Source organism: Orycteropus afer, unplaced genomic scaffold (genome assembly GCF_000298275.1).
Source record: "Orycteropus afer afer isolate SDZICR_OR568_19922 unplaced genomic scaffold, OryAfe1.0 scaffold00094, whole genome shotgun sequence".
NCBI classification, from domain to species: domain Eukaryota; kingdom Metazoa; phylum Chordata; class Mammalia; order Tubulidentata; family Orycteropodidae; genus Orycteropus; species Orycteropus afer.
The window spans coordinates 3,054,638-3,064,592 of NW_006921681.1; the positions used below are offsets into that span (position 1 = coordinate 3,054,638).

At 45.8% G+C, this 9,955-nt stretch overlaps 1 protein-coding gene across 1 annotated transcript in view; it reads left to right on the top strand.

Annotated features, from left to right (window-relative positions):
- The window catches only part of CAMTA1 (calmodulin binding transcription activator 1), a 1,273,846-nt gene that overhangs the window by 1,194,498 nt on the left and 69,393 nt on the right, over positions 1 to 9,955 (top strand). The gene's annotated exons all lie outside the window — the stretch shown is intronic.

A 9,955-nucleotide genomic window follows, 5' to 3' on the forward strand; every position in this document is an offset into this window, starting at 1 on the left:
AAATTGGTAGGACAGTGACAATCACAGCTACCAGTCAGGCTGGTACCAAGTGCTTCACATTCATGACCTTGTTGAATATTCACAATACCCTTTTCCTTTGAGACTGACATCAGGTTGTCATTCTTAGGTAGCCCATGACTCCCAGCTGGGTTGAAAACCACTGTGGAAGAAACAGCCTTGGTGAAAGGCAGCACAGCTTCCCATAGTCACTCATCAGTACTTGCTCAGTCCCAACCACCTAAGGCGCACTCTGCTAGGACTGGGGCTTAAACCATCAATCAAGTATGGCCCTGCCTCCAGGAGCTCATGGTTCAGGGCATGAGGCAAATAGGACAACACAACTGGATGTGACAGCTGCTCCACTGGGGCGAGTCCCAAGTGTGAGAGGAGCAGGGAGTTTCTCTATGTCCCTGTGGGGGAGAAGCATGCTCAATAGTGGCTGATAGTGAACAAACATTATCATGTTTTTTCATGGGAGTGCTCCTATGTAGAAAGCATGTGTGAAAGTTAGCCAACTGCAAAGTTAGAGGGAGCACAGACTGCTCTCAGTTCTGACACCAATTGCTAGTTCAGGCATCTCCAAGATGCCTAAAGTTCAATAATTCATTAGGACTCACAGAACTCATTGAAAGCTGTTACGGTCACAGCTTTATTACAGACTAAAATCAACCAGGAGAAGTGCAGAGGACAGAGTCCAGGATAGTTCCAAATGTGGAGCTTCCACTGCCCTCTCCCCATGGAGCCTTGGCCAAAGCCAAAGCCAATTACTATTAAGTAGACTCCAACTTATGGTGACCCCATGTGTACCACAGTGAACTATGCTCCACAGGATTTTTTTCAATGGCTGATTTTTTAGGAATAGCTCTTTCTTCTGAGGCACCTCTGTGTGGACTTGAACCTCCAACCTTTTTGTTAGCAATTGGGATCCACTCAATGGCAACTGGTAGAACCATGACAGTATTACTTTTCTGCTATCAGTTTGTGATAATAACAGAGAATATCACCAATCAAAGAAGCTCTCCCAAACCTTGGTGTCCAGATGCCTAAAGCACCTGACTGCTAAATAGAAGGCTGGCAGTTCAAATCCACCAGCTGTTCCACTAAAGGAAGATGGGGCAATCTATATCTGTAAAGATTTACCTCCTCGGGAACCCAGTGGGGGTCACTATGAGTCGGAATCAACTCAATGGCAGTGAATTTGGTTTCTTTGGTATCATGGATAAAGCATTTGGCTGCTAACCAGAAGGTCAGCAGTTCAAACCTACCAGTTGCTCCATAGAAGGAAGATGGGGCGACCTACTCCCATAAAGATTTACAGCCTCAGAAACCCAATAGGGGTTGCTATGAGTTGGAATTGACTCAATGGCAGTGAGTTTGTTTATTTGTTTGATCATGTAGACATGATTGCTTGATTGATTGCCCATGTGCTCAATCTTAGTCTCCAGCCCCTCCTGAGATGGACCCAAAGCCTCCACCCTAAGTCACATTGTTGATGTTTGGCATGGACAGCCCCTACTGTCAGACTATCTAGTGTGGCCAGTCCCCACCTTCAAATCACATTATTAGACTATCCCATGACTAGGCCCTAGGCAAACAAAGACAGTCCTATCAGACATAATATTCCAAGGGCATAGAGATGACTTTCCTTCCAGAAGCTAAGTCAAAGGCCAGACCTCTTGGTTGTTGTTGTTATTGTGTGCCATCGAGTCAGCCCGACTCAGACTTCTTTAGGGGCAGGTTAAAGTCTTTACTACACAGAATGGTACTTCCTCCTTCCCGTGCCCTCACCTCCTTCCTCCACTCCTTCCCCTGGAGACCAATTTCTTTTGGGCACTTTTTTTGAAAGAGGAAATGATGTTGAGTATCAGAGGTTGTTGTTGTTGTTAAAGCATTTCCCCTACACAGAACTTGTGAAGTACTCAGCCATTCTTTTGGGCCAAAGAACACATTGAATTGTGAAAAATGATTTGGGTGAATACTTTGTCTTCTGCAAAGAATACTGTGCAAAGCTCAAGTTTTCCAGGGCAGAGATGTGAAATGAGGTAGATTACAGATCAGTCCAACTGAATGTGAAATTAAATGAGAGTTTCCGGGAGCCTTTGACTGTTCAGGTTATTATTCTCACATATTCTTCCAACCTCCTCTTTGAATTGCTCACCTGTGCAATGCTTGGTGACAGGCCTGCATCCCGTCTCCAGGATAGAGATGACACCTTTGGCTGGAAGAGCAATGTTCTTGTCTCAGGGAAATGTTCTCCTGACAGCTCCTATTTGTTGCTGCGGGGTTGTGAGCAGCCCCATTTTGAGCCACCCAGCCTCATTATCCCCTTCCTCCCTCCTTCTCTCTCTTCCTCTCCCCCTCACCCCTTCTCTTATGCTGGGGGTTGGAAGCTAGAGGAAACCCAAAACCAGTGTCCCCTCCTCCATGGCTACCCACCTCTACCAGTGCTCCTCTTCCTTTCACCTACACTAATGGGAATGGATCTGACCTCGCAAATGGTGATCAGCTGGGGGCAGGTGTGGAGATGGGAGTGAGGGCCTGGGCAAAGAGCAAGCCTGCTCAATAATCTGCCTTTTTAAAGTAAGAGGAAGGAGAAACACACAGACAACCCTCTAAGATGTTAACAAGTCAGTGTGATTCTTAAGGCATAAAAAAATGCATCGATGCTCTAATTTACAAGCTCAATGATGTTTATTATGACATTGTGAAGCCTGGTCTGGGTCACCTGGGAACAATTAAAGCTCTGGGAAGCGGTTGTGGAGCTCTGAGCTGGGACTGCTCATGGAGGCAGCCCAGGCCTTCTGCAGACTGAGCCCACGAGGCTGGGCACGATGCATTTGAAGCTCCTGGTGCGCCAGAACTTGGAAATGGCCGATGTATTTATCTTACCTCCTTATGCCCCTCCTTGGAAAGCAGCAGGAAAGAGCAGATCTGAGCAGAGAGCAGAAGGTGCAGCAGGAACTCCAAGGCCCTGATTGCACTTAAAGACTTCACTCCTCCCCTGGCGTTCTCATCTTTTTTTCCCAGCAAGAAAGTCAGTGGTGCTCCTTCTGTAGTTAGTGAAAGGCCCTGGCATTATTCCAAGCCACTTGAAAGTGACTTGAACCCAGGAGGATCATTGGGTGGGGCCATGTTTCTTGTGTTGCCCTGGAAAACAGCCATCAGGGAGATTTCCCTCTTGAAAAGGACAGAGTCTCGGCAGGTGGGCAGCAGAGCCAACCAAGGGACTGAGTTGGCTTTTTGGTCCTGGAGCCACTGTATTGTGGGCCTGAGTGGGGACGTGGCTGCACCAGGAGGAGCCACTGTGGAAAATGACCTAAGGTGTCAAAGAGAACAACCAGGGAGAAACACGCGTGTGTGTAACACATCTGTGCTCTTGTCCCTGGCCCCTCAACAATGGCATTTAGCACCTAAGGTGCCTAAAACTCTTCCTGAGCTAAATATGTCAGTTCTGCTTCCTAAGGGGCAGGTGAGGGTTGTAATTTTAAAATGCACTTGTGTGTACACTTACCTGCCCTTCTGGTGGCTCTTTGTCCTGTTGGAAGCAAAGGCACAATTTGGGATTGGATGTGATGGTGTTAAACTCCTCCCCTCATGACCTCAGCACTCATTATTCTTTGGTAGGAGCTAACTTCTTTCCTGAAAAAGGGAACTTTCAGCTCTTGTTTTCTTCCGTTCAGGACCTCTGGCTTTGGTCGACAGCAGCTGACAGGGCAATGATTTCAAAAATGGCTTTGATTGTATATATATGGCTCTTTTGACTCCACTGTCACCTTTGAGAATACGCTCCTTTCTTCTTTGTTCTTTAATCAAATCCCCACATAAAAAAATGAATGGTATTTACTTCACAAGAAAACACATCACCATGATGGTTTTGTAAGTGCATTTTGAGCGTACCTTAAGACTTCTTTTTTTCCTCATAAAGATGTCCCTCCAGAGTTATGACTCTGTTGGCTGTAGGGTGCACGGCCTCCTGTCTGTAGGCTCAGTGGGGTGTTCCTGCCTTGTTGGAGGCCGACTGCACTGCAGTGGGCGTCTGAGGTGCTCTCTCAGATCCTGAGACTGGGGCTTCCCAAGCTCCCCTTTAGAAGGATGTAGAGTGGTCAGGCCCTGATTTGTTGGAGGGAATTTGGAATACAGACACACAGAGGGTGTGGCAGCCCCCCCACCCCCAGCTCTGCATACTTGACTCCTTACTTAGCCAGATAAAGAGATGCATGGAAGTGTGGGTATTCATGCTTAGAAGAAAGAGCCGTCCTCCAAAACTGGGAAGCCCTGCATAATGGGGATTTCATCACGGGTATGCGGGCTTTTCCAAAACCCTCCTCATTCCCTTTGAGGCCCCATGGGGCACCTGAGACCTAAACATCCAGACCAGGGGCTGCATCTGCAGTTTTGCTAACTTGTGCCTGAGTGTTCCTGTTACCTTGACCAAGGTGTCAACTAGTTATGTTGCCCTGTTATTTATCTAAGACAAGGCACTAACACCCATGGGCACTGATATGAGCATCACAAAGATCATCTCACTGAGTGCTCATGATGACCCTGTGATGCCACCAGTGTTATCATCCCTATTTTATAAACGAGGACCCTATGCCTCAAAAGCTTAACCTTTCCAAGGTCTCAGAGCTGGGAAATGGCAGCAGTTAACTGTTAAGCCCAGACCCTTTTGAGTCCTGAGCAGAGTGCTCACACACTTGGCTACTCCACCATTAGAAGGGCTCTAGGCTTCTAATACAAATCATCCCCAAGCACCCACTGGTCTGGCTGGCCCAGCTTCAAGGGTCCTCAAATCTGATGTAAGCCTTTGAGCATATATCTGACATACTTGACTCAGATCCCAGATCTCAAGACTGGCCATCATATTGACAGGCACAGCTTCAGGAAAGGAACTTAAGAGAGAAAGAGGTTGAAGCCTTACCAGCCAAGCAGCCAAGCCTGTCATTGCCTGCTCATCATACCTGGTTGTACCCACTGTGGAAGCTGTGCTTCTCTAGGTCTCACATGAGACCCAACTGAGAAGTCGCTAAAAAGAGCTCCAGTTCTGGAGTGTGAAAGAACAAGGGGCTTTGCTACTCAGTAGTGCATAGACCAGGGCAAGTTGCTTAGCCCAACTGTGCCTCATGTTCTTGTTGTTGGGGGCCATCAAGTCAGTCTCAACTCAGCAACCCCATGTGACAGAGAAGAACTGCCCCTTATGGTTTTCTAGGCTGTAATCTTTACAGGAGCAGATCACTAGGTCCTTCTCCTGTGGAGCCATTAGGTAGATAAAACACAATAATCATCGCCCCTGTCGCATAGGCTAGCTGTGATGGTCAAATGCATAAAGAACTCAGTAGGTTCTCAGTAAATATGATGATGATGGAGATGATGGTGGTGGTGGTTATGGTGATAATGATGATGATGGTGGTAGCTCCCATCCTAAGACGAAAAGTGGGGTCTCTCTTTTTTCAGAAACCAGCAGCATCTGCTCCTTGGGCTGTTGTCACCCTTCAGACTTATGCAAGGTGCTCCACTTTTCCATGAGGACCATTTTTGCACAGCACCTAGAATAGACGGGATGTTTGGTGGAGGGAAGAGTATGGAAACCTGCTGCAGGAGGCAGGGAAAGGAAGGCTCTGGCTAGGCTAGGTGGCACCATGAGGTAAACTGGTGCATGCTAAGGTACCTGGATCTTCTTTCCCAAGCTTCTCCTGAATGGCTACCCAATAGATTTTGGTCAGAGGAGCCTCTCTTTGAGCTGTGTGTGGACTACCAACAGTGCCTGAGGCATCTCAGCCACCTACCTCCCCACACAGCTCCTGGGTTCTCAGGGTAGGCAAACTCAGAGGAAGCAAACCATAACAGGGAAGAAGCTGCCATTCCCACAGATCCCAGAGCATATCAAGAAGAGAGTAGAAGTCAGAGATGGTTACTCCATGGTTCTATTGCCTGAGCCCTTCCTATGTACCAGGTCCTGTGCTACCCACTTTCCATTCACCATCTAATTTCATCCTCACCATATTTCTGGGAGATGTTCCCATCCATATTTTACTGATGAGGAACCTGAGTCCAAAGGGGCAAGTGACTTGTCCCATGTCACATAGTTGAGGATTTCTAGTCAGGGCTGCCTGAGTCTAAAACCCTTACCACATCCTGCATATAGTTTGGATTATCTTCCCAAAACACTGCTATTCATAAGGTTTCACTGGCCAATTCTTTGAGAAGTGGATGGTCTCTTCCTTCTTCTGAGTCTATCTTAGTCTGGAAGCTCTGCTGAAACCTGTCTACCATGGGTAACTCTGCTGGCATTTGAAACACTGGTGGCATAGCCTCCAGCCTCACAGCAACACACAATCCACCACAGTACAACAAACTGACAGACAAGTTCATCTCCCTTGGTTGTTCCAAACTGCTCCACTCACTTCCTGGTCTCCTTCAGCTGCTCTAAACCCTGGAAAATTGGGCAGTGTTTAGTTGTGTTGTACATAGGGTCACTATGAGTCAGAACCAATTTGACAGCAACTAACAACAACTGACATCTCCCCTTTGGCATTTGCTGTTCCTGAGAGCAAAGCATGCCTCTGCATTTCCTCTACTTTAATACAGACAATAGCCATATATGTTATCACCTGGCATGCGTATGATAGGAGGACAGGATGCTGTTGGGGGAATGAATAGGACTATATAAGCCACTGTTGTCGTTGTTGTTGTTGTTATGTGCCGTCACGTCGGACCCGACTCATAGCGACCCCTCCTTGGGTTTCCGAGGCAGTATCTCTACGGAAGTGGATTGCCCCATCTTCCTTCTGAGGAGTGGCTGGTGTTGTTAGGTGCCATCAAGTCTGCTCGTATAAGCCACTAGGGAGAATGAATCGAAGATGGTTCCACCCAACTTCTTTGGATTCTCTTTCTCCATTAGATCCCTTATGAGAGATACCTAAGTTCTCAGGCTGATGGCTAATGCATCTCCCTCCCTCCAAATTAGAGCTGACAGCCTTCCCTGGTAGTGAACACCTTTGCTCCTCACTGTCCCCTGTATCACCAGCTGCACCACTTATCTATTGCTGCATAACAAACCACCCCAAAGCTTAGTAGCTGAAAACAACAAAACTGTATTCTTTCTCTTGATGCCATGGGTTGACTGGACAGTTACTATACTGGTTTTGACTTGGCTCAGGCATGCAACTACATTCATGGTACTGGCCACTTAAAAATCAGAGTCCTAATGGGTGGAGCACAGGGCATTTTTAGGGCAGTGAAACTATTCTGTATGATACTGTAATGCATTATGCTTTTTTTTTTTTTTTTTCAAAAACCAGAGAACAGTATAATACAAGAAGTGAACCCTAATGTAAACTATGAACTTTAGTTTTTCTTCCTCCTCCTCATCATCTAGAGTTCCTGCAGCTGGAAGCACAGGGGTCCTTGCTGTGACAGATAATGTTGTGCACACACTATGACCACATCTGCCCAGCATTAGTCCTGTCCTTTCAGTAGTGGTGATGACTTTGAACAAAACAGGACTTCTGAAGAATCATGTTGATGATCAAGTCCAACCTAATTTTCCAGATGAGTAAACTGAGGTGCAGGAAGAGAAAGGAGCTTGCCACATGGGTAGTTGGTGATGGAGCTGGAATCAGAGCCCAAGCTGCTGATTCTCAGGCAAGGACCCTCTTCCCTACCCCCAGCACCTCCCTTATACCTGGACAGCTGACCAAGGTCCTCTGCAGCTCATCTCATGCTGTTTGAGGCTCTCTGCAATGTTGACCTGTGCCCAAGTCAGCCAAACATTGTGATCTTAAGGTAGAACCAAAGTTCAGGATACTGTTCTTCCGAGGGTCCTCAATTCTTAAGGAGGTCAACTGGGCAAGTAGGAAGCACAACTAGAAACAACTCCTCTCCTGACCACCTCCTATCTGTAAATCACTGTCATGTGACTTCTTCCTCCTCCTCATCATCTAGAGTTCCTGTAACTGGAAGCACAGGGATCCTTGCTGTGACAGATAATGTTGGGCACACACTATGACCACATCTGCACAGCATTAGTCCTGTCCCTTCAGTCATGGTGATGACTTTGAACAAAACAGGATTTCTAAAGAATCTGTGTCAATCTTGTCTCCTCACTGAGTGGACACTCTATGCAGGTTTGGTACCATGTCTATCCAGATACCCCACAGAGGGCTGGAGCCAAAGGGCTCAATGAACAAAGATGGACCAACTGACTCTGAGAGTTGGCTGTCAGGTCCTTCTGACTTTGAGCTTCCTTTTTCTATCTTGCATTTGCCTTTTCCAGGGGTAAATCCATTTATTCTTTTCTATATTTCTTTATTCTTGTTTCCTTCTCCTTACTTTGTGTTTTATAACTTTGTTGAAATACTATTAATATACTGTACAATTAGCCCATTTAATCTACATCCAGTGTCTTTCAGTAGATTCACAGAGTTGTGCAATCATTACCACAGTCTAATTTGGGAACCTCTTTGTCTTCCCAGTAAGAAACTCTGTACCCATTAACAGTTATTCCCCAGAGCCCATGCCTAGCCTTAGGCAACCATCAGTCTACTGTCTGTCTCCATAAACTTGCCTATTCTAGACATTTCATATAAATGGAATCATACATTATGTGGTCTTTTGTGGCTGGCTTCTTTCACTCAGCATGATGTTTTCAAAGTTCATGTTGTGGCATGCATCAGTACGTCATTTCTTTTTATTGCCAAATAAATGGACATATGCTTCCATTTCTCTTAGACCTAGAAGAATTGCTGGGTCATATTGTAACTCTGTGGTTGACCTTTCGAGGGACTGCCAGAGTGATTCCCAAAATGGATGTCCACTTTACATTTCTACCAGTAATGTATGAGAACTGAATATCTCCACATCCTTTCCAGGAGCTCTGGTAGCATAGTGTCTAAGGCACTTGACTGCTAACCAGAAGGCTCATGTTTCAAACCCACCAGCCACTCCTCAAAAGGAAGTTTGGGCAATCTAGTTCCATAGTGATACCACCTTGGAAACCCAAGGAGGGGTCACTATGGCTTGGGTCCAACTCAACAGCACATAACAACAATATCCTTTCCAAAACTTGTTATTATTGGCCATCTTTTTATTATTATCATCTCCATCTTGTTGTTGTTGTTGTTGTTATGTGCCGTCGAGTCGGCCCCGACTCATAGCGACCCCTCCTTGGGTTTCCGAGGCAGTTATCACTACGGAAGTAGGATTGCCCAACCTTCCTTCCGAGGAGTGGCTGGTGGGTTTGAACCGCCAGCCGTCTGGTTAGCAGGCAAGTGTCTTAGCCACTATGCTACCAGATCTCCATCTTAGTGGATGTAAAGTGGTATCTTATTGTGGTTTTGATTTGCATTTCCCTAATGACTAATGAGGGAGCTCTGGTAGCATAGTGCCTAAGGCATTTGACTGCTAACCAGAAGGCTGGTGGTTCAAACCCACCAGCCGCCCCTTGAAAGGAAGGTTGGGCAATCTACTTCCCTAGTGATACCACCTTGGAAACCCAAGGAGGGGTCGCTATGAGTCAAGTCTGACTCAACAGAACATAATAACAACAATAACCTTGACTAATCATGTTGAGCATCTTTTCATGTGCTATTGATCAGTTATACATCATCTCTGGAGAATTATCTAGTCAGATCCTTTCCCCTTTTTTAAATTTGGTTATTTGTCTTTTTATTATTGAGTTGCAAGAATTCTTTATATATTCTGGATACCAGACACTTATCAGATACATATTCAAGTATTTTTCTCTCATTCTGTAGGTTGTCTTCTCACTTTCTTAATGGTATCCTTTGAAGCATAAAAGTCTTTAATTTTGAAGAAGTCCAATTATCTATTTTTTTTTCTTTGGTCTATTGTGCTTTTTATGTCATATCTAAAAAATCACTGCCAAATGTAAGACCATGAGGATTTATCCCAATGTATTTGTTCTGGTTACCTAATACCACTCTGACAAGAATAT